The 25928-nt window shown below is 42.0% G+C and overlaps 3 long non-coding RNA genes across 5 annotated transcripts; all 3 read left to right on the top strand.

Moving 5' to 3' along the window:
• The first annotated feature begins 629 nt into the window (after positions 1-629).
• Positions 630-3560, top strand: LOC307212070. The gene is made up of 3 exons (XR_013836794.1): positions 630-742; positions 1403-1563; positions 3100-3560. It is a non-coding gene; the product is annotated as an uncharacterized lncRNA (long non-coding RNA).
• Positions 3561-7617: 4057 nt separating this feature from the next.
• On the top strand, positions 7618-19492 carry LOC307212007. The gene is made up of 3 exons (XR_013836717.1): positions 7618-7955; positions 10130-10274; positions 19355-19492. It is a non-coding gene; the product is annotated as an uncharacterized lncRNA (long non-coding RNA).
• A 1751-nt stretch (positions 19493-21243) lies between these two features.
• LOC307211960 lies at positions 21244-25692 on the top strand. 3 transcript variants are annotated; one of them, XR_013836645.1, is made up of 4 exons: positions 21244-21258; positions 24033-24194; positions 25238-25364; positions 25472-25692. It is a non-coding gene; the product is annotated as an uncharacterized lncRNA (long non-coding RNA). The 3 variants fall into 3 exon arrangements; XR_013836646.1 differs by lacking the exon at positions 21244-21258 and adding an exon at positions 21803-21817; XR_013836647.1 differs by lacking the exon at positions 21244-21258 and having other exon boundaries at positions 24027-24194.
• The last annotated feature ends 236 nt before the right edge of the window (positions 25693-25928 follow it).

Genomic DNA, 25928 nt, shown 5'->3' on the forward strand with positions numbered 1-25928 from the left:
TATGATGGTAACTAGGAGAAGCCAGTTTTTGGAGATGGAAGCCTGGCTTGGTTTGGAAAATGAAAGATGGAGAGATCACCCTATGTGGAGATCAAATGACTTTTGGGATACAAATCTGAGCCAGGTGGAGTTTGGAGCTTTTGGGGCCTTTGGATTTGAAGGATTTGCTGAAATATCTATTTGAATTAGAATACAAAGAGGGGAGGTGTGAGGAGGTCAAGGTGATAAGTTAAGAAAGGGAATTATGTTAAGGTTTAACTTGTTCTTTTTTCCTTTTTGATGGTATCTTTTTTTCTTTTTTTTTAGCTGTTTTTGCTTTTTTATTTTTTTATTTTTTTATTTTTCTTTTGGATATATTGTGTTCCTTATTGTAATTCTTTAAAAATTTGAATAAATATTATTTAAAAACAAAAAACAAAACTTCCCTGTACAGAGCTGACTGCAGATGGCTTGGGGGTCTCATAACTGTTTCTGCCCCTACTCAGCCCTGGCTTGCGGCCCCCAAAAAGTCATTCAGAAGGGAATGTGGCCCCACCTCTGCTTTACATGACTTTACCTCAAACTTCTCCTCCTCTTTCCCTCTAGGGGCTGCTGTTGTTCGACGACCTATAAATAAGGAGCACCTTCTGTCCCTCCTCTGTGCGATCTCAGAATTTCCAGCAAATCGAAGCAGACATGAAGTTCTGCTACTTGATCTCTGTTTTTTTCCTCTTTTCTTCCCTCTTCCTGCTAAGGGATTCAGGTATTGTACAGAGTTTGCTTAGATTGTGGCAGGCACTGAAATAGCCACCAATGCTGCTATAACGAGGAAGGGGTTTTCTTACCAATGGCAAAGTTCCCAGAAACAGTGCTGTTTGCTCTGTCTTGCATGCACAAAAAATATTATAAATATTAGGGTGAGGGTGTTTTTTTTGGGGGGGTGAGTGGAGGGTTAAAAGAGAAAGTTTTATTATTTTGTTTAAAAAAATGATTTGGTTTTATTTCTTAACATTTCCGTCATGTTGTGGCTTGTGGAAAAGAGCATGGTTTCAAATGAAATCTTAAATTCAAATAAAGGAAATTTAAATTATTTCAGGTGCTAAAAGCTCATAATTCGGACAGATGCCATAAGCCTTTTTTCAGAGAGACTGAACTAACCATTTCTATTTTTTTTAAAGTAGAATAACCAGATATCTTGTTTTTGAGATTGAGGATTATAAAGATCAAGCCTAGGACATTTATACAGTCGTACTTTGGAAGTCAAGCAGAATCTGTTTGGGAAGTCCGTTTGAGTTCCAAAATGTTCGGAAACCAAAGCGTGGCTTCTGATTGGCTACAGAAAGCAGAGAATGGACTTAGAACGCTGTAGCTGGCAAGGAGCCCTAACTCGAAGCGAACCAATGTTTTTCTTTCTTGCCTTAAGCTTACGCTTCTGAACCATCTCACGAACCACAATCGGATGAAGAATGTGAAAAATTCAAAAAGAAGTGCATGCGGGAGAGGTGCATGCCCGGCCAGAAAAGAATCACTGAGACATGCCCACCGCACCGCAAATGCTGCATACGTCCGTGGGAACACCCTGAGGTAGATGTTGCCAGTCTTCCACTACAATTCCCATCAAACCCAGCCAACATGGTCAGTGGTCGGGTGTGTGGAATTGTGGTCTTGCAACTGCAGAGTCCTTAGCTGGTAAAAGATGGCCTAAAGCAGGCAGATCCAACGTCCAAAAGGTTGCCACCCACCATGCAATATCAAAAACTGGCAGTGATCTACCACACTCTCCCATTGTCATTCTTCAACTTAAACATATTATATTTAGCTGGGGAAACCCAGCCAGATGAGTGGGGTATAACTAATAAATTATGATTATGATAAAAAACAATAACAATTTTTGAACAAATTGTTGAGCTTATTCTCTCAGAATATTTATCTTAGGTGAAATCTGTACACGTATAAAAAAACGCTGTGAAAATGCTTTTTTTAAAAAAAATTGAAAAATGCAGTGAATTTTGCATAGCTCACTTTCACCATCTAGTGTCGCGTTTGTATAGTGTACTTTGCCACAGGTTTAAAACGTTTTATTTGCAGCTGTGTAACTGAGTCCTTAGTGTTTCCCATCAAAACATACTGGGATCTCTACCCCCAATGCATTGGGTAAACTGGCAAGGCTTGCATTACAATATTCTGTTACATGCAACATCTGTTGAATAGCTAAGGCTGTGACCCAAATCTCCATTGCTCCAGGTTGGATACAGCAGATGTTGAATAGCTAAGGCTGTGACCCAAATCTCCATTGCTCCAGGTTGGATACAGCAGATGTCTTCCTCCATCTAGCTCTGTCGACCTCTGCTGGTCTCTGTTTGGGATCAGAGCACCATAGAAAAATCACAAGATGTGCTATTAGCCAGCATTTAAAAAGGATTTCTAGACCTTATGACTTCATGCAATGCCCCATGAAGTTTTAGGAGCTGCAGCAGTGCTTGAATAAGATTTTGAGTGATTGAGGGCAAGACCTCAGGGTCATAGCTTGCTCACTGCTCCTCCCTATTCTTCTTCTTCTTCTTCTTCTTCTTCTTCTTCTTCTTCTTCTTCTTCTTCTTCTTCTTCTAAAAGGCATATTCAGTTTTGCAAAATAGTTGGGCAGGTGCATTTATTTTAGATGGAACACAGAGAGTCTTGCTCATATGTATTCTAGCACTCAGAAAACTATGAGAATGATGTGTTTTGAAACGGCAGGCAGTATGGCATGCGGATGTAGCTGGTGATGGAAGCCCTCTAGTTGCTCCAGATACCCCTTTGGCACTTGTGGTGGGTTCTTGACATCCATGATCACTGCAAAATAATGACGAGGTTCATCAGAGGCAGAGGCCAAGCAAGCTCTTTAGCACAGAGAGTCTGGAAAATGCAGGCTTAACCAAATATTCCCCAGTTAACCACATGGCTGAGTTAGGATTTTGAACCTGCTTCTCATGCCTAGCTTGCGACAGGGAAGTCGGGCATCTTGTAGCCTGTTCATGTCACACGACATTCAGAACAGTAAATACATTTATGTCATTGTTCTTGCTCCCTCTGTTTTCAGCAACAAGGAGCTGAGAATATGTTTTGCTTCTCTGCTTTCAGGTAATGGAGTCGCACGAGAGTTGACTGCTTTGAGGTTTTCTACAATCAAGCAGTATATTAATTTTATGCAATAAATAAATTCAAAGACCCCCTCCTAGATCTGTCCGAATTTCTTCAGTTTGCATATAAGCTGCTCTTAGTTGTTTATTTCTACGATTGTTGTTTAGTTGTTTGGTCGTGTCTGACTCTTCATGACCCCGTGGACCAGAGCACGCCAGAGCATTTCTACTATACCTTGTCATTTTATTATTGTTGTTATTTGAGATTTTGAAGGGTACCTTCAAAAGGTTTGAGACTGCAGCTGCCATCTGCTGAGGGTCAGGCAAATCTGACCAAATTTCTTCAGTTCCCATATAAACTGCTCTTAGTTTTTTACTTCTAAGCTACCTCACATTCTCTGTAGCAGCTATAGGGTTGCTCTACACTTGGAATCCCCTGGACATGGCCAGAATACAGCAGCCAGAAGCAGTGTCTGGCTGAAAATCGCTGGAATATCCAGGAAAATCAAGGCAAATGGCAACCCATGTCAGAAATCTTAAAAACAGCTCAAAAACTTTGTTGGGTGAGAGATTCCTACATTGCAAAGGGTTGGACTAGATGACTCTTGTGGTCCCTTTGTGCTCTATAAATCTGTGATTCTATTATTCTGTAACCTTGAAACTCACTTTAAGTGGCCAAAACCATGATGCTACAGTACCTGCAGCAAAAAGAAAAACAATTTGAGATCCAGCAGTTTTGAAAGAACAGAGGTTACAAATACCAGTACAGTTCAGGATTGTATGAATTTTTAATGAGCAAACAACCAATTACTCTGATTAAAAGGTTAATTAAATTGGGAGAGCCTAGTGCGTGGCCCTCTGGATTATGATGAGCAACAGGACTGTTACATGTAAACTGTTGGCTGCATAATACTACAGTTAAAACACGAAAAAGTAAGGGATTTCTTGGCTCTCACTGAAAGTACTTTTATTTGCAAGAGATGTGCTCTCTGTCGAAACTTTGCTAGGGTAAGAACTATGCCATGCAAAAACATGAAAAAACACTGTTCTGTGCAATGTTTACACCAGGCCATCGAGAAATTCCTGCAGGGTGGGAGATGTATATTAAGCAAGATCACAAAGAAAAAATTGCTGATATATTTTCACACGATATTTTTCCCCCCAAGATGAAATGAAGAGCAAAATGAGAGCTTCCCCTCTCCCCGAATTTCCCATTCACTGGAACCACAACAACCACCCTCTTAGAAGCTAGTCCCAAACCTGAGCCCTCTACTGCAACAGAATTAAAACTCAGGTGAATGGAAAGGGAAGAGTCCTTTGTACCTCACCTCTTTCTTTCGCCACACACAGAGAAAGACAGACAGACGGACACAGAAACACAGAACCCGCACCCATTGCTATAACACCACAGAGAGCAAGGCCTGAGCAACACTGTAACTCTCTTGCTCCAGCCTGGATGAAGCCCTGAACAACACACCTCTTAAAGAGTGGGAACAGTTCATTGCCGCCCCCCACACACGTGCTCAGATTTCAGTGCTGCTGTTCCCAGCAGAGAATACGCAAAAGCCACCTGACGTTCTCCCACAATACTCCTCCTTCGTCATTCCCTCTCTTCCCCATTTTCTGGAAACACTGAAGCTCCGGAAGCTCTGAGATTCAGCCATGAAGACCACCTTCCTTCTGTCTTTTGTTATCGTCCTTCTATTGCCAGGTAAGATATTTGGGGACCACCCACCTTCAGCCTATAGGTGGGAGAGGAAGAAATATCAGCCCTGTGGGGTGGGGGGAATTCTTTGCTGTTTTGATTGCATAGTTCGATGAATATATTCATAGAGTTGGAAAGGAGCCGCAAGAGTCATCTAAGTCCAGCCCACAGCAATACTGAAGCCACAGCTAAAGAATCTCTGATAGATGACCACCCAACCTCAGTTTAGAAACCTTCCCTGAAGGGGAGTCCACCACATTTTGAGGGAGTCGGTTCCAGTGCGGAACAGCTCTTACCATCAGAAGGTTTTTCCTAATGCTCAGCCAGAATTTCCTTTCTTGTAACTTGAAGCCGTTGGTTGGAGTCCTACCACCCAGGGCAGGAGAAAGCAAGCTTGCTCCATTTCCCATGGGACAGCCCTTTAGAGATTTGGACAGCATATTGCTTCTCAGACTTATCTTCTCCGGGCTAAACATACCCAACTCCCTCAACCCTTCCTCATAAGGCCTGGTTTCCAGGCTGAACTAGATGGACTAGATGAGCCTTGGGGCTCCCCTTTCACCTCTACCGCTCTATGATTCCATGACAATATGGGAAGAGTGTTTCTGCTTGGGAAGGCTTGCCCTTAATCACAATGTTCCTCTTGTTTTTTTAAACACCCCCAGGTCTTAACCAGGCCAGGAGTGAAAAATGTGCAGGTGGAATGTGCAGAAATCTGAAGGAGTGTTACAGGACGGAAAAGATGTTGGGACGATGCCCTCACGATCCATCCCAGATCTACTGCTGCTTTTGATAAGCTGGCTCCCTCATTTTCACCAGCAGCATGGCTATTATATGGGGGAACCCTAACCTCTCATATTTCAGAATACCTTCATCCTGTTTAATCCTGTTCCCTTATGTAGGCATCATTAATCCACCCAGAAGAAGATTCGTTTCTGAATCCTGAAGCAATGTTCCTGTGACACGGGCTCTTTCTTCATGGCCACTCCCAGAGGCCTTGTGCATTTGAGCTTGTCAGCTAGTCAACCTTCCCAAAAGGGAACAACACCTTCTTGTCTAACAAAAATCTTGCATTTTCCTCTTCTAACAAAAGCAATGCAGTTGGGCATATGAACCAGTGGTGTGTGCTGATTTCCATAAAGGGAGAATGAAGTTTCCTATCTCTGAAAAACAAACAGGTGTTACCTTTTGTAAAAATGACTGCTTCGCCCACCTAGTCCCTATGAACTCCAGAACATAAATAACCTTTTGGCCTCATGAACGGGGGGGGGGGGTATGTACAGGCTGTTCTAGCAAAGACGCTTCTCTTCTGTGCCAAGGACAGCTCAGACTTGCAGCCTGCAGAAAGGAAGCTAATCTGCACATATCTCATGAAGTGGCTTATTTTGCATCTCCTCAGTTGCAAGGGGGAGAAGGGAGATTCTGTTCTCATTTAAGGGTGAAACTGCCTAATATGCACTCATCAGAACAATGTGTAGAACAAAACACAGCCATCCTTTGAAATTCACACTGCTCTGAATTTTGCATTGCAGTCTTCCAGCTGGGAAACACATACCCAAAATGCATGTACAGTGGTACCTCAGGTTAAGTACTTAATTCGTTCCAGAGGTCTGTTCTTAACCTGAAGCACCACTTTAGCTAATGGGGCCTCCTGCTGCTGCCGCGCCGCCAGAGCACGATTTCCGTTCTCATCCTGAAGCAAAGTTCTTAACCTGAGGTACTATTTCTGGGTTAGCGGAGTCTGTAACCTGAAGCGTATGTAACCTGAAGCGTATGCAACCTGAGGTACCACTTGTACTGCAATCTAGTGTGCATAAAAATGCATTTACCAGTGAAAATCACGTGCCAATATGTATTATATTAGAGGAAATTGCTTTGCAAAAATCTATGCATCAGGCAAAAAGAGTGTATTAGGAGAATTTCACACTAAAATGCTGAGAACTACATTTCTTCTTCAAGATTTCAGTTTTCATGGTAGTTCTGCTGCTCTGCTTCATAAACTCGTTCACAAACACCTTGAGCAGGAGTAGAAAATGTGGTAGAAACTGTTGGACTACAACTCTGCCACTGTATTCTGCTCTGGTCAGACCTCACCTGGAGTACTGTGGCCAGTTCTGGGCACCACAGTTCAAGAAGGACACTGACAAACTGGAATGTGTCCAGAGGAGGGCAACCAAAATGGTCAAAGGCCTGGAAACGATGCCTTATGAGGAACGGCTAAGGGAGCTGGGCATGTTTAGCCTGGAGAAGAGGAGGTTAAGGGGTGATATGATAGCCATGTTCAAATATATAAAAGGATGTCACATAGAGGAGGGAGAAAGGTTGTTTTCTGCTGCTCCAGAGAAGCGGACACGGAGCAATGGTTCCAAACTACAAGAAAAAAGATTCCACCTAAACATTAGGAAGAACTTCCTGACAGTAAGAGCTGTTTGACAGTGGAATTTGCTGCCAAGGAGTGTGGTGGAGTCTCCTTCTTTGGAGGTCTTTAAGCAGAGGCTTGACAACCATATGTCAGGAGTGCTCTGATGGTGTTTCCTGCTTGGCAGGGGGTTGGACTCGATGGCCCTTGTGGTCTCTTCCAACTCTATGATTCTATGATTCTATGATTCTAACTCCCATCAACCCTGCCAATTGGCAGGATTTCAGGGGTCTAATTGGAGTTGAGATCCTACAGCATTTAGAGGGTATCACATTGCCTATCCTAGTCCTAGGAGAATTGACCAGGTTATGCTCTGAATGTAGACCTTCAGATACAGATTGTCAAATTCAGCCTGAATCCAAACTAATGGATTTAAGGAGGCTTGGCGCTTCCGTCACCAAATATACTTTTGACTGCTAGATATCTAAGAGGGCATCTTGTCCCAGAGAACTTTCCCCCCTCAATGCTATAATCCATGGTTAGTGGCTTTTTTCCATGATGCACATCTTATTCCTAGGAGTACCCATTTCACACACAATTGCCTCACAAGCTCATATTCCATCTAGGTCCCTCAAGCACTGAGCATCACCTCTTATAAATAAGGAAGAAGCACTTTCCCATTCCATCTCTGCATTACCATTGAGTGGAAAGAGTCTTAGACAAATCCAAGTAGCCATGAAGATCTTCTTTCTGATTTATGCTTTGCTCGTCTTCTCCCTTTTGGAGGAAGCAGGTAAGATTTAGGATCATGCAAGCAGGTCCTGCAAGAAATGTTTGTGGTTCATTCTCAATCCCTGGGAGTCATGTTTCTATCCTGGGTTGCAGCCCCCTTTGAATGGGAGCCTTGTAGTGTTCTTCCTTAGGAGTTTCGGGAGATGGGAAGGGTGAAAGGGCAACTAATTTTCTCCTCACACATATGATCATAGAAGCCTCTCGCTTCTGTGCTAAAAGAATAGGATAGTAAATGATGCAAAAGGTAAAGGTAAAGGGACCCCTGACAGTTAAGTCCAGTCACGGATTCCTCTGGGGTTGTGGCGCTCACCTCACTTTACTGGCCGAGGGAGCCGGCGTTTGTCCATAGACAGTTTTATGGGTCATGGGGCCAGCATGACTAAGCCACTTCTGGCGAACCAGAGCAGACACAGAAACGCCATTTCACCTTCCCTCAGGAGTGGTACCTATTTATCTACTTGCACTTGACGTGCTTTTGAACTGCTAGGTTGGCAGGAGCAGGGACTGAGCAACGGGAGATCACCCTGTTGCAGGGATTTGAACTGCTGACCTTGAGATCAGCATGCCCTAAACCACAGCGCTACCCGTAAATGATGTAGAAAGACTCAAACCTTAGCCCGTATCAGAGAGAATGTGGACAAACAGTGTGATTTGGAATAAGACACCTTCCTATGTCCCAAAATCTATGGAGGGGTCAGGTGTGGGGAGGGCAGTCCCAAAATGTAAGCATTCTCTTTCAATACGGAGGTGGGAGGAACTCATTCCCCTTTGCATTGGAAGGTAAATCTACATACTTCTCTCTTTCTAAAACAATACACTAATCAAAACACAGCCGTCCTTCAAAATGCAAACTCCTCTGAATTTTGAAATGCAATTCTCCAGCAATGCAAGTCATGTGTACAAGAATGAATATACTGGGCTAAATTGTACATGTATTGGTGGACATAACATACGAAAATTCATTGTACAGTGGTTTAGTACTTAATTCGTTCGGGAGGTCCGTTCTTAACCTGAAACTGTTCTTAACCTGAAGCACCGCTTTAGCTAATGGGGCCTCCTGCTGCTGCCGCGCCGTCGAACATGATTTCTGTTCTCATCCTGAAGCAAAATACTTAAGCTGAAGCACTATTTCTGAGTTAGCAGAGTCTGTAACCTGAAGCGCATGTAACCTGAGGTACCACTGTACTGTGGAAAATCACTTTGTAGAAACAGCTGCATTATGCAGCATTGCATATTCAAATGTTTATGCCAGGGGTTCATTCAGACATTTGTAATATTATGTTAGTTTTCCTGATTATAATGCTAGTGTTTCTATCCTGGATATTAATGCTCTGTTAACACATGATTGCCTGTTGCATTATAGAACTGTGCCTTTTTAATCAATATGGAACCATGTGATGCTAAAGTTTAAAAGTAGGCTAGGCAGAGAGGCGGTGATCTGCTGTCAGCTGCTGCTGCTGCACAGTCCATTTTTGACTGCTTTCTCTGTAAGTAGTTGCTACAGAAATGCAAGCTCCTTTTGTAAAAGCATCATGGACCTTCTCACCGAAGAGGCTCTGGTCAGCTTCCAAGCTCTCCTTGGAAAAGTTCTCCAAGCCACTATGGGGGGCTAGATTTGTTACAAACAAGAGCTAAAGAAACATTGTGAAGTTAAAATAATATAATAAATCATGTTTCTTTAAGAGCATTCTATGGTGTTTAGAGAAACTGATTCCTTTGCAAGAGTGTTTAGGATCACAGTCTTAAGATGGTGAATATGTGGAAGCCAGCTTTAATCAGTCAGATTTAATCAGTGAAACTGGATGTTCTTATAAGCCCTTCCTGCCTGACTCATTTTTCTCTTGAGGTTATTTTTAGTCTGTGTTGTGGGATCAAAGCTGCCCATGTTCTGTTCTTCTAAGCAATGAGTGGGAGCATTTCTTATAGGACTCGAAGGTATTTTATGTATTCTTCAATATCTTCAAAAAGGATATCTATGTACTGGGGTTTGGGGAATGTGCAAATTTATTTAAACTCAGTTGACAAATTTATCTGTAAAAGGAAGAAGATTAACTAAGAGTTCTGTAATTAGTGAAGAATCTTTTTTTAAAAAAAGGAAGAATCAGCTCACCCACTAGGTTATCCTGCCTCTCATTAAGCTTATCCTGTTTTTCAAACATCTATTGTTTTTGACAGCCCTTCTCGAGAAAATTACTACAAAGGAAATCTGCCATAAAAATGGTGGAAGGTGCGCTTATATGAAATGCCGTAATGATGCAACGATCATTGGAACATGCATCGACCCTCTCTATCTTTGCTGCAAACATTGAGTAAGAGAACTGTAAGAAAATTCTACCCATTTGGCTAAACCGTGTTCTTTTTCCTTTATTTTTCTATGTATATATGACATGGGAGTAACACTCATCTAACCAGGAATCCAGGTGGGCTTTGATACAGGAAAATTCACAGCGTGTCTGCCACTATTTAGAATGCAGTGTTGGGAGCAAAATGCAGCTTTCTGAGAAATTCAGCCTTTTCTGCCCCTTTTTGAAGTCCTAGCCTAAAGATATGCTTGAAAGCAAGTGGGCAACACCCACCGAAAGTTGTTTTGGCCGAGAACAAGGCTTCAGTGCCACGTCTAATGGAATCCTCTAAAAAAAAAGCCAGGCAGAACTATGCAATAATTGCATTGAATGTTTCCTCAGTCAGCACTATTTATTCAGGGGAGATAATCCATGCAAAAATCCCTCTGATGTCTTCAAGCACAAAGTGCACAGAGCCTTCCTTACGGGTTCTTCCACATGGCAAAAAAAAAATGAGTGCCAAGTAACTGCACATATTGCAAAATTAGCAGAAACTCTGCAGAGAGATTTTTGACAGAGAAGGCAGGACCTCTAGTAGCTGTCTGCTGTGTGTTTTTCTGAATGTTTAGTCGGAATCTCCTCTCTTATAACTTGTCACATGTCTGCTGCTATTCAGAATGGAGGGTTGGGAGCAAAATCCAGTTTTCTGAGAAATTCAGCCTCTTCCACCCATGAAGATATAGTTGAGAGCATGTGGGCAACACCCACTGAAAGTTGCTATGCCCAAGAACAAGGCTTCAGTGTCACGTCTAATTTACTCTTCTAACAAAAGCCAGGCAAACGATGCAATAATTGCAATGGATGTTTGCCCATAGTAGGCATGATTTATGTAGGGAAGAGAACCTAGATTGTCTCGATGCAGAAATCTATCCAATGTCTTTAAGCACAAAGTGAACAAAGCCTTTCTTACAGGTATTTCCGCATTCCGAAAACAATGAGTCACTGCATGTATTGCAAAATTAGAACAAACTCTGCAGAGAGATTTTTGTTTTTTGTTTTTTGTTTTTTTAAATAATTTTTATTGCATTTTTCACAAAAAAGAACAAAAAAGCAAATTTTCACAAACATTACAAAAGAAAAGAAAACATAGACAGAAAAAAGAAGAGAAAAAAGGAGATTTTAACATAAAAAAAACAAAAAAAACCCCTCACTTTCCAATTATAACCTTCAAAACCTTATTTTCCTTACTTCCACCCGCCTCCCGATCTTGTATTCTATGTAATAATTAGTTCAGCAAGCTCAATCTTTGTTCATTTTGATTCTTGATCCCTCCCTTTGTGCTCTTATTTAACTCAGTCACTAGAACCCCTTCTTTCCTTTTCAATGTCCTCAACATTCAAAGATTTTACAGTGTTTTTGTAGATAAACTTTAAACTTCTTCCAGTCCTCTTCCACCTGCTCTTCTCCTTGATCTCGAATTCTGCCGGTCATTTCAGCCAGTTCCATATAGTCTATTACTTGCATCTGCCATTCTTCCAGAGTGGGTAGATCTTGTGTCTTCCAATACTTTGCGATGAGTATTCTTGCTGCTGCTGTAGCGTACATAAAGAAAGTTCTATCCTTCTTTGGCACCAATTGGCCGACCATGCCCAGAAGAAAGGCCTCTGGTTTCTTCAAGAAGGTATACTTAAATACCTTTTTCAGTTCATTATATATCATCTCCCAGAAAGCCTTGATCCTTGGGCACGTCCACCAAAGGTGAAAGAATGTCCCTTCAGTTTCTTTGCATTTCCAACATTTATTATCGGGCAAATGGTAGATTTTTGCAAGTTTGACTGGGGTCATGTACCACCTATATATCATTTTCATAATATTCTCTCTTAAGGCATTACATGCCGTGAATTTCATACCGGTGGTCCACAACTGTTCCCAGTCAACAAACATAATGTTATGACCAACGTCTTGTGCCCATTTTATCATAGCAGATTTTACCGTTTCATCCTCAGTATTCCACTTCAACAGCAAGTTATACATTCTCGACAATATCTTAGCATTGGGTTCTAACAATTCTGTTTCCAACTTTGATTTTTCCACCTGGAAACCAATTTTCCTGTCCAAATGATAGGCCTCTCTTATTTGAAAATAATGTAACCAATCTCGCACCTTATCCTTAAGTTTCTCATAGCTTTGCAATTTCATTTTATCTCCCTCCTGCTCCAGAATTTCCCAATATTTTGGCCAGTTAGATTCCATATTAAGCTTTTTTAAGGCCTTTGCTTCCATAGGTGAGAGCCACCTAGGGGTTTTATTTTCCAATAAATCTTTGTATTTCATCCAGACATTGAACAATGCTTTCCTGACAATATGGTTTTTAAATGTCTTGTACACTTTAGCCTTACCGTACCACAAGTATGCATGCCACCCAAAAACGTTATCATATCCTTCCAAATCCAAAATATCCGTGTTTTCAAGAAGTAGCCAATCCTTCAGCCAGCAAAAAGCTGCTGCTTCATAATATAACTTGAAGTCCGGCAGGGCAAACCCCCCTCTTTCCTTTGCGTCAGTAAGAATTTTGTATTTTATTCTGGGCTTTTTGCCCTGCCAGACAAATCTAGAAATTTCTTTTTGCCACTTCTCAAAACAGTCCATTTTGTCAATGATTTGTAGCGTCTGAAACAAAAACAACATTCTTGGCAATACATTCATTTTGATAACAGCAATTCTACCCAGTAAGGAAAGTTTCAAGTTTGTCCAAATTTCAAGATCTTTTTTCACTTCTGACCAACACTTCTCATAATTATCTTTAAATAAATTTACATTCTTCGAAGTCAAGTTCACCCCTAGATATTTCACTTTTTTCACCAATATTAAACCTGTTTCTTCCTGAAACCTTTCCTTCTCTACTGCTGTCAAATTTTTCTCTAAAACCATAGTTTTTGATTTATTCAATTTAAAACCTGCCACCCGACCAAATTCTTGTATTATTTCCAGTGCTCTTTTAGAACTAGGGATTGGCTCCTGTAGCGTCAGTACTAGGTCATCTGCATAGGCTTTAAGTTTATAGTGTTTAACTCCGACCTGTATACCCTGAATCTGTTGGTCCCTTCTAATCATATTCAGCAAGACCTCCAGGACTGAAATAAAAAGCAAAGGGGAAATTGGGCAGCCTTGTCGTGTCCCTTTCTCTATCTTAACTTCTTCCGTTACTGCATTATTCACTATTAATTTCGCCTTCTGTTCTGAGTAAATCGCGCCTATACCGTTTCCAAACCTTTCTCCAACCCCCATCCCTTGCAAATTTTTCCTCATAAAGCTCCACGAAATATTGTCAAAGGCTTTCTCCGCATCAATAAATATTAAAACAGCTTTTGTATTTATATTAACTTGTAGCTTTTCTAAAATGTCAATTAAGTTTCTCGTGTTATTTGACAATTGTCTGCCTGGGAGAAAGCCAGCTTGGTCTTTATGAATCATTGTTGCTAAAACTTTTTTCAATCTTCTAGCTAAAATATCAGCAAAAATTTTATAATCCACATTAAGTAGGGATATGGGGCGGTAGTTCTTTAGTTGTGTCTTTTCTATCTCATTTTTCGGTATAAGCGTGATGTAAGCTTCTTTCCACGACTCCGGCGCTCTTTTCCCCTCCATAATTTCATTGCCAACCTCCATTAGAGGTTGAATTAAGTAATCTTTCATGTCTTTGTAGTATTTGGAGGTTAGCCCATCCGGGCCTGGAGACTTGCCTAGTTGCAGGTTCTTAATGGCACCTTCAACCTCCTGTTCAGAAATTTTGTCGTTCAGTATTAATTTATTCTCTTGAGAAATTTTTTGTAATCCATTTGTTTCCAAAAATTTCTCAATTTTGATCTCATTCTGTGGCCCTTGTGAATACAGTTGTTTAAAGTATCTCTGGAAGCAGTCTTGAATCTCCCGTGGGTTTTGTATATTTCGTCCATTTACTTCAAGATTGGTAACAGTATTTAATTTCTGTCTTTTCTTCAGCTGCCAAGCTAGCAGCTTTCCACACTTATTGGCCGATTCGAAGGTTTTTTGTCTCATTTGTTTAATTTTCCATTCTATATCCTGGTTAACCATTTTCAAATATTGTGCCTGATGTAATTTAATTTCTCGTAGAATGTCCTGTGACTTAGGTTTAGTCCTTAATCTCTTCTCGCCTTCTCTAATTTTCTCTAAAATCTTTTCTTTCTTCTCCTCTTGAAGTTTCCTCTTTATAGCATTTTGCTGGATCAAAAACCCCCTCATTACGGCTTTACTTGCATCCCAGATTACTCTTTTCTCCACGGTAGTCTTCAAATTTATCTCAAAGTAATCTTTTAGTGTTTTTTGGGCCTTTTTCACAATTTCAGAGTCTCTAAACAAGGTGTCATTCATTCTCCATCTAAAGGAACCAGTGGGTGTTAGTTTCATATCCATCTTCACTGGGTTATGGTCGGAGCAGATTTTGGGGCAGATTTCCACCTTTCGAATCTTGGGTGCCATCCCTCTTGTAATCCAAATTTGGTCTATTCTAGTCCAGGTCAAATTGGCTTCAGAGAAGAAGGTCCCCTCTCTACCTAGGGGATTTTTAGTTCTCCAAATATCAATCAAGTCCATATTGTCTGTCAATTCAAAAAAGGTCTTTGGTAGTCTTCCATCTTTTGTGACTACTTGTCTTTCAGATTTATCCATATATGTCGAGACAACGCCATTCATATCTCCCATCAAAATGATATTTCGATCTATAAAGTCCATTAACGTCTCATGCAGTTTCTTATAAAACTCTGATTTCCCCTCATTAGGTGCATAGACTCCAATTATTACTAATTTCTCTCCTTGGAATTGTATTTCAATTGCCACAAATCGTCCATGTTCATCTTTAAGGAGAAACTTTGGTGATAATTTCTCTTTTGCGTAGATCACAACTCCTCTTTTTTTTACTTTGTCTGATGAAATAAAGTCTTGGCCTAACTTTTTATTTATCAATAATTTCCTTTGGAGTCTTGTTATATGTGTTTCTTGTAGGCAAATTAGGTCCAGTTGTTCCTTTTTCAGAATATGAAAAATCCTCTTCCTTTTGCTGAGGGAGTTCAAACCTCGAACATTCCAAGTTAACATCTGCAGAGACATGTTGTTGTTATTCTGATGTTCCACCAGTTGCTCCTAGAAGTTGCTCTTGGTTTGTCGGCGGTATCTCTTTCCGTTGGTCCAGTCCCAAGTGAGTTCTTCCTAAGTCAGGTGGTCCCAGTCCTAATATTTCCAAGTCTTTTGTTCTGGCCTCTCTTTGTAATTCTTCTCCAAAATTTCTCAGAAAACTCTCTTTATCTTCCTCTGATCTTATCTTAATTTTCTTTCCTTTAAATGTAAACGAGAGGCCTTGTGGGAATTCCCACCTGAACAAAATTCCGTTTCTTTTTAGCAGGTCCACCAAATTTCCGTAATTGGTTCTAAGATCAAGCAGGTATTTCGGGATATCTTTAAAAATCTCAATTCTCACCCCTTGGATATCGAGTGCTTTCTGGTAGTGTAGACTCAGTATTTTATCTCTTTCCTCTTTTGTCCTTAGAGCAATCAAGCAGTCTCTCGGCCTATTTTTCCTCTTAACCCTTCCCAATCGAAAAGCACTCACTATCTTAAATTCTTCTTTCTCTGGATCCAGGTCCCAGCACTCCTCAAATTCCGATGTCAACAGTTCTATCAAGTCTCCTTCTTCTATTTCTGGGACCGATCTAATTCTCAAGTTGGTCTGTTTCTCTTTAAGTTCAATCAAAGAGAATTGTACCTTGTATTCATCCAATTTTTTATTTATTGGTGGTATCTTTTGTTCTACTGCCAATACCCTCTCTTTGGCTTCCTCCGCTGTCTTCTTTGTCTCCTTAGACTCCTGCACCAGTCTGTCAATCGCCTGGGTGTTAGAATTCACATTCGTCCCCAAATCGTTTACTTTTTGCCCCAGGTCCTTAATAGTTGAAGTATTTTGATCAATCTTAGCTGTCAAATTTTGCAGAGCCGATAAAATCTTGTCTAATGTTGCAGAATCCGATCCTGTTCCTTTTGATTCTTCCCTTTCTGTGGCTTGTGGGACAGAGAGTCCTGCTGATGATGTTCTTCTATGCTGGAGTTGCTGCTGTGCCTGCAGCTGCTGCTGTTGTTTAATTTTTGCTCTTGTTGATACTTTATCTGGAGGCTGTAACTTGTCTGGTTGTTTCTCTTCCATTGCTTGCCTCTAGAAATCAAGGTCACTCACACAATTCCCAAGCTTCCTTCTTAGCTATAAACAATAGCAGCTGCAGTGGAAAATCCCCAGCTATAACACACAGTTCCTCTAGGGGAGCAGAATACCAGGTTGTTTCTTCAATAATTGTTAAACAGTAACTTCATCAGCTCCCCAGTTATCTTTCCAATTTGTTGCAAGAGTAAAAGAGTAAAAAAGTTATGAATTTGGAGGCTCCCTTGATTGTTACCAGTCCTTCTAAGCATTCAGTAGCAAAAGTTACAATGTCCATAAACAGTACTTTCACAGTAGCCTTGCATTTATTTAAGACAGACCGGCAGATCAGTGTTAAAAGTAAAGTGGTGGATTTTTTGTCCCCCCTTCCCTACTTGGGGGGGGGGGTTCTTTTGCTCTGACAGTGAAATTTAGCTCTTTATATAAAACAAGTCAGTGGTTCAAAGTTCCCTTGTCCCTTGCTTTTATTCTATTTACAGGATCGGCAAAGCGGACTTCCTGTTTGCACTTTGCCGATTTCAGGTCCGAATTTTAGATTCAAGTTCAAAGTCCCGATCAAAGTTTCTAGTTTCAAGTTCAAATTTCAAGTTCAAATTTCAAGTTCAAGTTTCTAGTTTCAAGTTCAAATTCAAAATCAAAGTCCAATACTTGGTCTTAACTTTGATCTTTCCAAGTTCCCAATTCTTACTCACGGATAGCTGTTTTAATCCAATGTTTCACAGGAAAAAGGCCAGCGCTCTCCGGTAACTGCTATGCAGCTTCACTCCGCAGAAGTAGCGATCGGCTCCAGCACAGCGCTACACCCCCGCTCCGCTCCGGAGCTCTTTTCAGGGCTCCTTTGACAGTTCGGGGGGGCGCAAAGCGTGCCCGCTGAGCCCCACGGCCCCAGGCTTCACCCGCCTGTGGGTTTTTTGAGGGTCCTCCGCTTCGCTGTAGCGGTGGACCCGATTTCTGCGGAGCTTCCCCCTCCGTTTCAGAGGGTATCCGCCATTACCGATGGCGCCGCCTCCGGAAGTCTGCAGAGAGATTTTTGACAGAGAAGGCAGGTCCTCTAGTGGCTATGTGTGCTATGCGTGCCCATATTCTCTAAAGGGTTAGATGGAGGGGTTTGGCAGTTGCTTTTTCTGCTGTTCTGACTGATGTGCAATTATGTAAAATTTAGAGCATTTTATTTTAAAAAAAGAAAAAGCAAGCAGAACTCACTATTATATTATCTCAGTTACCTTGTAACTATGAGCATTCATGTTTCCATAGCACTTTGGGGGCAAGGCGAGACAGTACCAGAAAACACAGGCCTGCCAAACTATGCTTCCTCTGACTCACGCCTGTTTCATCCAAACCCTCTACCCCTAAACCAGTGAAAGCAAACCCTACTTGGCACAATCCTTACACAGGTAGCTAGGAAGCTGCCTTATAACAAGTCAGGCCACTGAGCCATTAGCTCAGTGTTGTCCACACTGGCTGGCAGCAGCTCCCCAAGGCATCAGGCTAGAGAAATTCCCAGACTTCTACCTGGAGATGGTGAGGATTCAACCTGGAAGCCTCTTTATGCAAGCAGATCCTCTAGTTCCTCCTTCCCCAAAAGATCATTTCAGAAGAGATTGTAATTTAATCATGTCCCTTTTTCCCCCAAGGCCACATTTATGCCATCCATTCAAAGAACTAGGATACCATTTGAAACAGTCATGACTTCCCCCAAATAATTCTGGGAGCTGTAGTTGAGGGAGCCGAGTGGTGTTCGGGGACCCCTCTTCCCCTCACTGAGTTGCAATTCTCAGAGTTCCCTGAGGACAGGGATTGGTTGTTAAGCCATTCCGGGAACCATAGCTCCGTGGGGAAGAATAGGAGACATCTAGCGATTCCCAGCACCCTGAAGAAACTACAGCTTCCAGAATGCTCTGGAGAAAGCCATGACTGTTTGAAATAGCATCATAATGCTTTAAATTCTTGGTGTGTCTGGGGCCCCTGTTATCCTCTTCTCTGTGTCCTCCATCCACCCATAGAGGAAGACACAGGATATAAATTGTTACAAGCAAAAGCTGTTCCTTTTCCCTTATGGGGTACCCAAGAGCTCATATAGAGTCCTTATGTAGGTTCTCTATTGGTAGGAGAAAATAACAGAGGCCAACCTGAGACTATTGAGAAGCAAGACAGATAGTGAACCTCATCTTTATTAAACTGTTGCAACAGGGTGCTCTCACAGACACCCCACGCAGGAACGAAGAAGAACCCAGAACCATGGTGTGCAAGCTCTTATATAGACTTTTGAAATTGCCCACCCTGTAGCTCTAGACCACCACCACCCGCAATACATCATACATACATCACAGAAGGGGCAGTCTACAGCAGAATGCTGTCTGGCAGGAAACTTGTTAATGGGTTTACCTGGGCAGCCTGGCCATCCTTTTGTGGTGATAAATACTTAATTCCCGAGTCCAGGTCACAGGCTCACCCTATTCATACCCAAATGTCCCTTTAAGGAAGGATTTATAAGCACAGATGTAATGAAGATGCTTTTCCCATTTCCATCCAAACTGCAGAGGAATATTTGAGGTCACTGAAAGAGTCAAAATGCCTTTAGGACTGTTTTCTTACACTTTCACAGACATGTGGTTTATATATTTATGTATGTGTTTGCCTGGTACATTTATGAACATTTATTTTATATCTTAGACTTTGTAATTCTCGTAACATAAATTAAATTTAAAAATGGATATATTCTCTCTCGCTTCGAAAACAAAGAAGCTGAAAGCATCTCTTGGTTCTCTTTGTGAAGGCAGCCTCTACTGGGAAGTTTTTAATGTTTGATGTTTGATTATGTTTTTATTTGTGCTGGAGCAACCCAGCCAGATGGGTGGGGTGTAAATAATAAGATTGCTGTTATTTCTGAAGGTTACGCAATGGATTTCTGAACTGCGTCCAGAAAAAAGAAGAAGACATCTGCTGAAAATTCCTAGGCATTACCCGGGCACACATCGATGGATTCCTCGCATCCTGCTTCCTTTCCTTCAGTAAAATCTTATTTTAGCATTTGGGGTGATTTGATTTTTTTAAAAAAATATATACTACTTTATGCTGCGGGCCAATTAAACAGTAGTCAAAGTACTGGTGAGATACTCCCTCGCAGATTGTTTTATTGTGTTACAATATTTTTCATTATCTGAATTGGACTCTAATTGTAAATATAATTTTTGTCAGCCCAGGATGTGTACACTAACACTAAGCAACCCCGAAGATATAGTTGAGAACATGTGGGCAACACCCACTGAAAGTTGCAGTAAAAGGCGAAAGATTTATACGATCTGAAGAGAAACCAGAGTATCTTTGCCCAAGAGCAAGGCTTCATACCCACATCTAACTGACTCCTCTATCTAACAAAAGCTAGCCAGAACTATGCAATAATTCCATTGAACGTTTGCCCATAGTAGGCATGATTTATGTAGGGGAGAAAACCTAGATAGTCTCAATGCAGAAATCCATCCGATGTCTTCAAGCACAAAGTTCACAGAGCCTTCCTTACGGCTGCTTCCGCATTCCAAAAACAGAGTGCTGAGTAACTGCATGTATTGCAAAATTAGCAACAAACTCTGCAGAGAGATTTTTGACAGAGAAGGCAGGACCTCTAGTTGCTATGTGTGCTATGTGTGCTATGTGTGCCCGTATTCTCTAAAGGGTTAGACGGAGGAGCTTGGCAGTTACTTTTTCTGTTGTTCTGCCTGATGTACTGTTTTAGAGCATTTCCCCCAAAAAACAAAGAAGAAGCAGAACTCATTATTTTCTGCAAAGTACTTTAGCTATCTTTTTGGAAATTCGCAAAAAAAAAAAAATCAACACTTCCAATACTCTGGGGTTTTCCCAGACATCTTAACCGATTTTCTTAAATTCCACCCGGACACTGTTTTCTTTTTTAAAAAAATAATATATTTATTAAGGTTTTAGAAGATTGAATGGATTACAAAATAGATGTCAAAAGAAAAAAAAACAAAAAATAAAAAATACAGAATTACAGAAATACAGAAATACACACAAAAAATTACAGAATACAAAATAGGAAAAACAAACAGTTAAAAACAAGTCCATCTTTTCATAGCTTATACTTCATTTACTTACTTCCCTGACCCCCTCACACCTCCCTTTTCTGTATTCCAATTCACATATTTAGTTCAGCAAATCCTTTCCCTTTTTGTTTTAATCTTAGTCCAATATCTTAACACATTGTAACTTTATATTTTCATCTGTTATCAATCTATTTTTACGAATTCATTCTAACCTTATTGCTAAAAGCACTTCGTTTCAATCCAACATCATTTTAACTTTCATTAATTTTACAATATTTCTGCAAATAGTCTTTAAATTTTTTCCAGTCTTCTTCCACCGACTCTTCTCCCTGGTCTCGGATTCTGCCAGTCATTTCCGCCAATTCCATGAAGTCCATTACTTTCATCTGCCATTCTTCCAGGGTGGGTAGATCTTGTGTCTCACCCGGACACCGTTTTCAAAGGACAAAACCCAGCTATGGCAGCCCTAATGATTGCATATGCTTTTGCCTTAAGAAATACTGTTTCAGGGGTTCATGATTGTTTCTTATTTCCCTGAAGAAACCGACTTAGAATTCGTTAGACTGCTTTCTGCAAAAGGACAGGCCTGCCTCTCTGCAGTTTCAAAACCTGTTCTTTGTTTTCCAAGCATGGATTGGAGTTTTCTACCTCAGGGTACTGAAACACAATGGTATAGTTGTGTCACTCCAAGGTTTCAACACCTTCCAACGGATGCATGTAGCAAAGCTCTTGCTTAAGGTACAGAATGCTCTCTCTTCCCACCCCACCTGTCCTGATACATCGGGAAGGCTCAGCTCATCAGCAATACAGTGGTACGTCAGGTTACAGACTCCGCTAACCCAGAAATAGTACCTCGGGTTAAGAACTTTGCTTCAGGATGAGAACAGAAATCGCACGGTGGCGGTGCAGCAGCAGCAGGAGGCCCCATTAGCTAAAGTGGTACCTCAGGTTAAGAACAGTTTCAGATTAAGAACGGACCTCCAGAACGAATTAAGTTCTTAACCCGAGGTACCACTGTACTGTTACAAAGGTCGCCCGCTGTGGCATTTGCCCGTTCTTTGGCAAATATCAGTACAGGGGGAGAGAGAGGGTTGATAGGTAGACAAATAGAAAAGCCCAGAGGCGGAGCCTACCTGTTTTTAAAAAGGCTTAGTCAGAGGTTTAGACAGTTGGGAAAGCAGTTGGAAGACAGTTGGAAATAGAGAGACAGTTAGTGCATTTGGTTCTTGTGTGAGGGGAGATAGAGGAGTTAAGAGTGAGTTAGAGAGAGGATAAAATAAGACAAAGAGGAGAAAGGGTAACAACGTTTCAAATGCATTTAAAGTTTATTTGTGCTTGCAATAAACTACAATCTTCATTGTTAACTTGAGAAGCCGACTGAGACTAAGTGTTTTACAGGGGAGAACCTGGCTGGTGGCAGCGGATTACAGTGGTACCTTGGGTTACAGACGCTTCAGGTTACATACGCTTCAGGTTACACACTCCGCTAACCCAGAAATAGTACCTTGGGTTAAGAACTTTGCTTCAGGATGAGAACAGAAATCACGCGGTGGCGGTGCAGCAGCAGTGGGAGGCCCCATTAGCTAAAGCAGTGCTTCAGGTTAAGAATAGTTTCAGGTTAAGAATGGACCTCCGGAATGAATTAAGTACTTAACCCGAGGTACCACTGTAGTGGTGTGTGGGTCAATAGTCTGTGAAACAACCAGGGGCTCCGTACGAACACCACACCCACCAGCCCCCAACCTCTGCTAAGCGGTAGAAGATCCCAGGGGGTTCCAGTGCAGAGAGGAGAAAAGCCGTGGTGCAGCTGCAGCTGCACAACTAGACACCTCCATCTGCCCCAGCTGCAACAAAACATGTCTCTCCTGCATCAGTCTCCACAACCACAGCAGGTGCTGCAACTATCCATCAGCCTGACCTCACTCACAAAGTCACACTCCTCCATTGTCTTCCGAGACAGATAGATTCCAACTCAGTTAAACTGAGTGGAGGTATTTCCCCTGCCCTCTCTTCCACTCCATCCACCCATCCAGTTTTAGCCGTAATTCTTCCAACAGTTAAAACCATAAAAATGCAACGTTCTGGCACATGTGAAGTTATCATTCAATGAGATCACTTTCTTTCAGGGCCCCACAAACAAGCAGGTGGTATATTCATTAGGTGCCATTTTTCTCAGTCCAGAATCTTCATACTTGTTCTCAACATGCTGTGGTCTAAACCACTTAGACTCGTGGGTGGTTCGAATCCCTGTGACTGGGTGAGCTCCCGTTGCTCTGTCCCAGCTCCTGCCAACCTAGCAGTTCGAAAGCACACCAGTTCAAGTAGATAAATAGGTACTGCTGCAGCGGGACAGTAAACGGCATTTCCATGCGCTCTGGCTTCTGTCACGGTGTTCCATTGCACCAGAAGCAGTTTAGTCCTGCTGACCACATGACCCGGAAATCTGTCTGTGGACAAACACCGCCTACTTCAGCCTAAAAGCAAGATGAGAGCCACACCCCATAGTCACCTTTGACTGGACTTAACCATCCAGGAGTCCCTTACCTTTATCTTTTTACCTTAATTCCAGAGTGTGGTTACTCGATGCACAAGTGTGGTTACTCGATGCACATTTGAAAACCCTCCCCTGGATTAGACTGCCCCATGCCTTTTCCTCCGCGCAGCAAGTAGTGATTGTGTGTCAACGCCCCGTGACTGCCCCCGTTCCCTAAGGCTTAAAACACTAGGCAGTACACAGCTTCCCCTCTCCACTCTCCCCAAATTTCCCATTCTCCAGAGCCACAACCACCACCCTCCTAGAAGCCAGTCCCAAACCTGAGCCCTCTATTGCAACAAAATAAAAACTCAGTGGATTTCTCCACCCACCCACCCACCGCCAGATTTAGGTTGGATGAGGCCCAAAGCTACTGAAGGTAATGGGGCCCTATATATGTCCAGCTGTCCTTTGTCAACAACAAATTGTTGCTGTTTTTTCTGTCAAATATATGCTATATGGTCATTTATGGACCTAATAGGTATCTAAAGCCATTTGTACATGTGGCCATGCTACTAGTCCATGCAGAATGTAGGCCCCTTATATATAGAAATGAGCAAATCAGTGATATTTTACAGAGCAGGTGAATAGGCAGGTCCCATTATTTACATCATAGGAGCCTACACAACACAAAGCACTGTTGCTCATGTAGGTTTTATTTTATTTGTTTTGTATCTTATATTTTGGAAATGTACATCCAGGTTTTATTGCCTTTAAATTTTTTGGGAGCCCCCAAGAGAGTGGGGCCCTAAGCTATAGCTTGTTAAGCTTATACGTAAATCCAGCACTGCACACACACACAACCCACACCAATTGCTGAAACGCCACAGAGAGCAAGGCCTGAGCAACACTGTAACTCTCTTGTTCCAGCCTGGATGAAGCCCTGAACAATACTCTTCTTAAGGAGTGGGAACATTTTGTTGCAGCCCCCCCCACACACACACACACACATGCTCAGATTTTGATGCTCTCTTCCCAGCAGAGAATACGCAAAAGCCACCTGACGTTCTCCCACAATACTCCTCCTTCGTCATTCCCTCTCTTCCCCATTTTCTGGAAACACTGAAGCTCCGGAAGCTCTGAGATTCAGCCATGAAGACCACCTTCCTTCTGTCTTTTGTTATCGTCCTTCTATTGCCAGGTAAGATATTTGGGGACCACCCACCTTCAGCCTACAGGTGGGATAGGAAGAAATATCAGCCCTGTGGGGTGGGGGGAATTCTTTGCTGTTTTAATTGCATAGTTCAATGAATATATTCATAGAGTTGAAAAGGAGCTGCAAGAGTCATCTAAGTCCAGCCCACAGCAATACTGAAGTCACAGCTAAAGAATCTCTGATAGATGACCACCCAACCTCAGTTTAGAAACCTTCCCTGAAGGGGAGTCCACCACATTTTGAGGGAGTCGGTTCCAGTGCGGAACAGCTCTTACCATCAGAAGGTTCTTCCTAATGCTCAGCCAGAATTTCCTTTCTTGTAACTTGAAGCCGTTGGTTGGAGTCCTACCACCCAGGGTAGGAGAAAGCAAGCTTGCTCCATTTCCCATGGGACAGCCCTTTAGAGATTTGGACAGCATATTGCTTCTCAGACTTATCTTCTCCAGGCTAAACATACCCAACTCCCTCAACCCTTCCTCATATAACGGCCTCGGCACAGTATACCTGAAGGAGCATCACCCCCATCGTTCTGGCCAGGCGCTGAGGTCCAGCACCGAGGACCTTCTGGAAGTTCCCTCATTGCAAGAAGCAAAGCTACAGGGAACCAGGCAGAGGGCCTTCTCAGTAGTGGTACCCACCCTGTGGAATGCCCACGCCCATCAGATGTCAAAGAGATAAACAACTATCTAACATTTAGAAGGCATCTGAAGGCAGCCCTGCTCAGGGAAGTTTTTAATGTGTGACATTCTAATGTATTTTTAATCTTTGTTGGAAGCCACCCAGAGTGGCTGGGGAAACCCAGCCAGATGGGCAAGGTACAAATAAATTATTATTATTATTATTATTATTATTATTATTATTATTAGGCCTGGTTTCCAGGCTGAACTAGATGGACTAGATGAGCCTTGGGTCTCCCCTTTCAACTCTACCACTCTATGATTCCATGACAAAATATTGGAATAGTGTTTCAGATTGGGAAGGTCTGCCCTTAATCACAATGTTCCTCTTGTTTCTTCAAACACCCCCAGGGTTAAACCAGGCTAGGAGTCAAAAATGTGCAGATGGAGTATGCAGAAATCTGAAGGAGTGTTACAGGGAGGAAAAGTTGTGGGGACCATGCCCTCAGGATCCATCCCAGATCTACTGCTGCTTTTGGTAAGCTGGCTCCCTCATTTTCACCAGCAGCATGGCTATTATATTGCGGGGAGCGGGGGAACCCTAACCTCTCAGAATATCTTCACCCTGTTTACCTGTTCCCTTAGGGTAGGCATCAATTATCCACCCAGGAGAAGATTCGGACGTTTCTGAATCCTGAAGCAATGTTCCTGTGACACGGGCTCTTTCTTCATGGCCACTCCCAGAAGCCTTGTGCATTTGAGCTTGTCAGCTAGTCAACCTTCCCAAAAGGGAACAACACCTTCTTGTCTAACAAAAATCTTGCATTTTCCTCTTCTAATAAAAGCAATGCAGTTGGGCATAGGAACCAGTGGTGTGTGCTGATTTCCATAAAGGGAGAATGAAGTTTCCTATCTCTGAAAAACAAACAGGTGTTACCTTTTGTAAAAATGACTGCTTCGCCCACCTAGTTCCTATGAAGTCCAGAACATAAATAACTTTTTGGCCTCATGAACGGGGGGGGTATGTACAGGCTGTTCTAGCAAAGACACTGCTCTTCTGTGCCAAGGTCAGCTCAGACATGCAGCCTGCAGAAATAAGCAT

This window comes from Podarcis cretensis, assembly GCF_951804945.1.
Source record: "Podarcis cretensis genome assembly, chromosome: 3".
Taxonomy (NCBI): domain Eukaryota; kingdom Metazoa; phylum Chordata; class Lepidosauria; order Squamata; family Lacertidae; genus Podarcis; species Podarcis cretensis.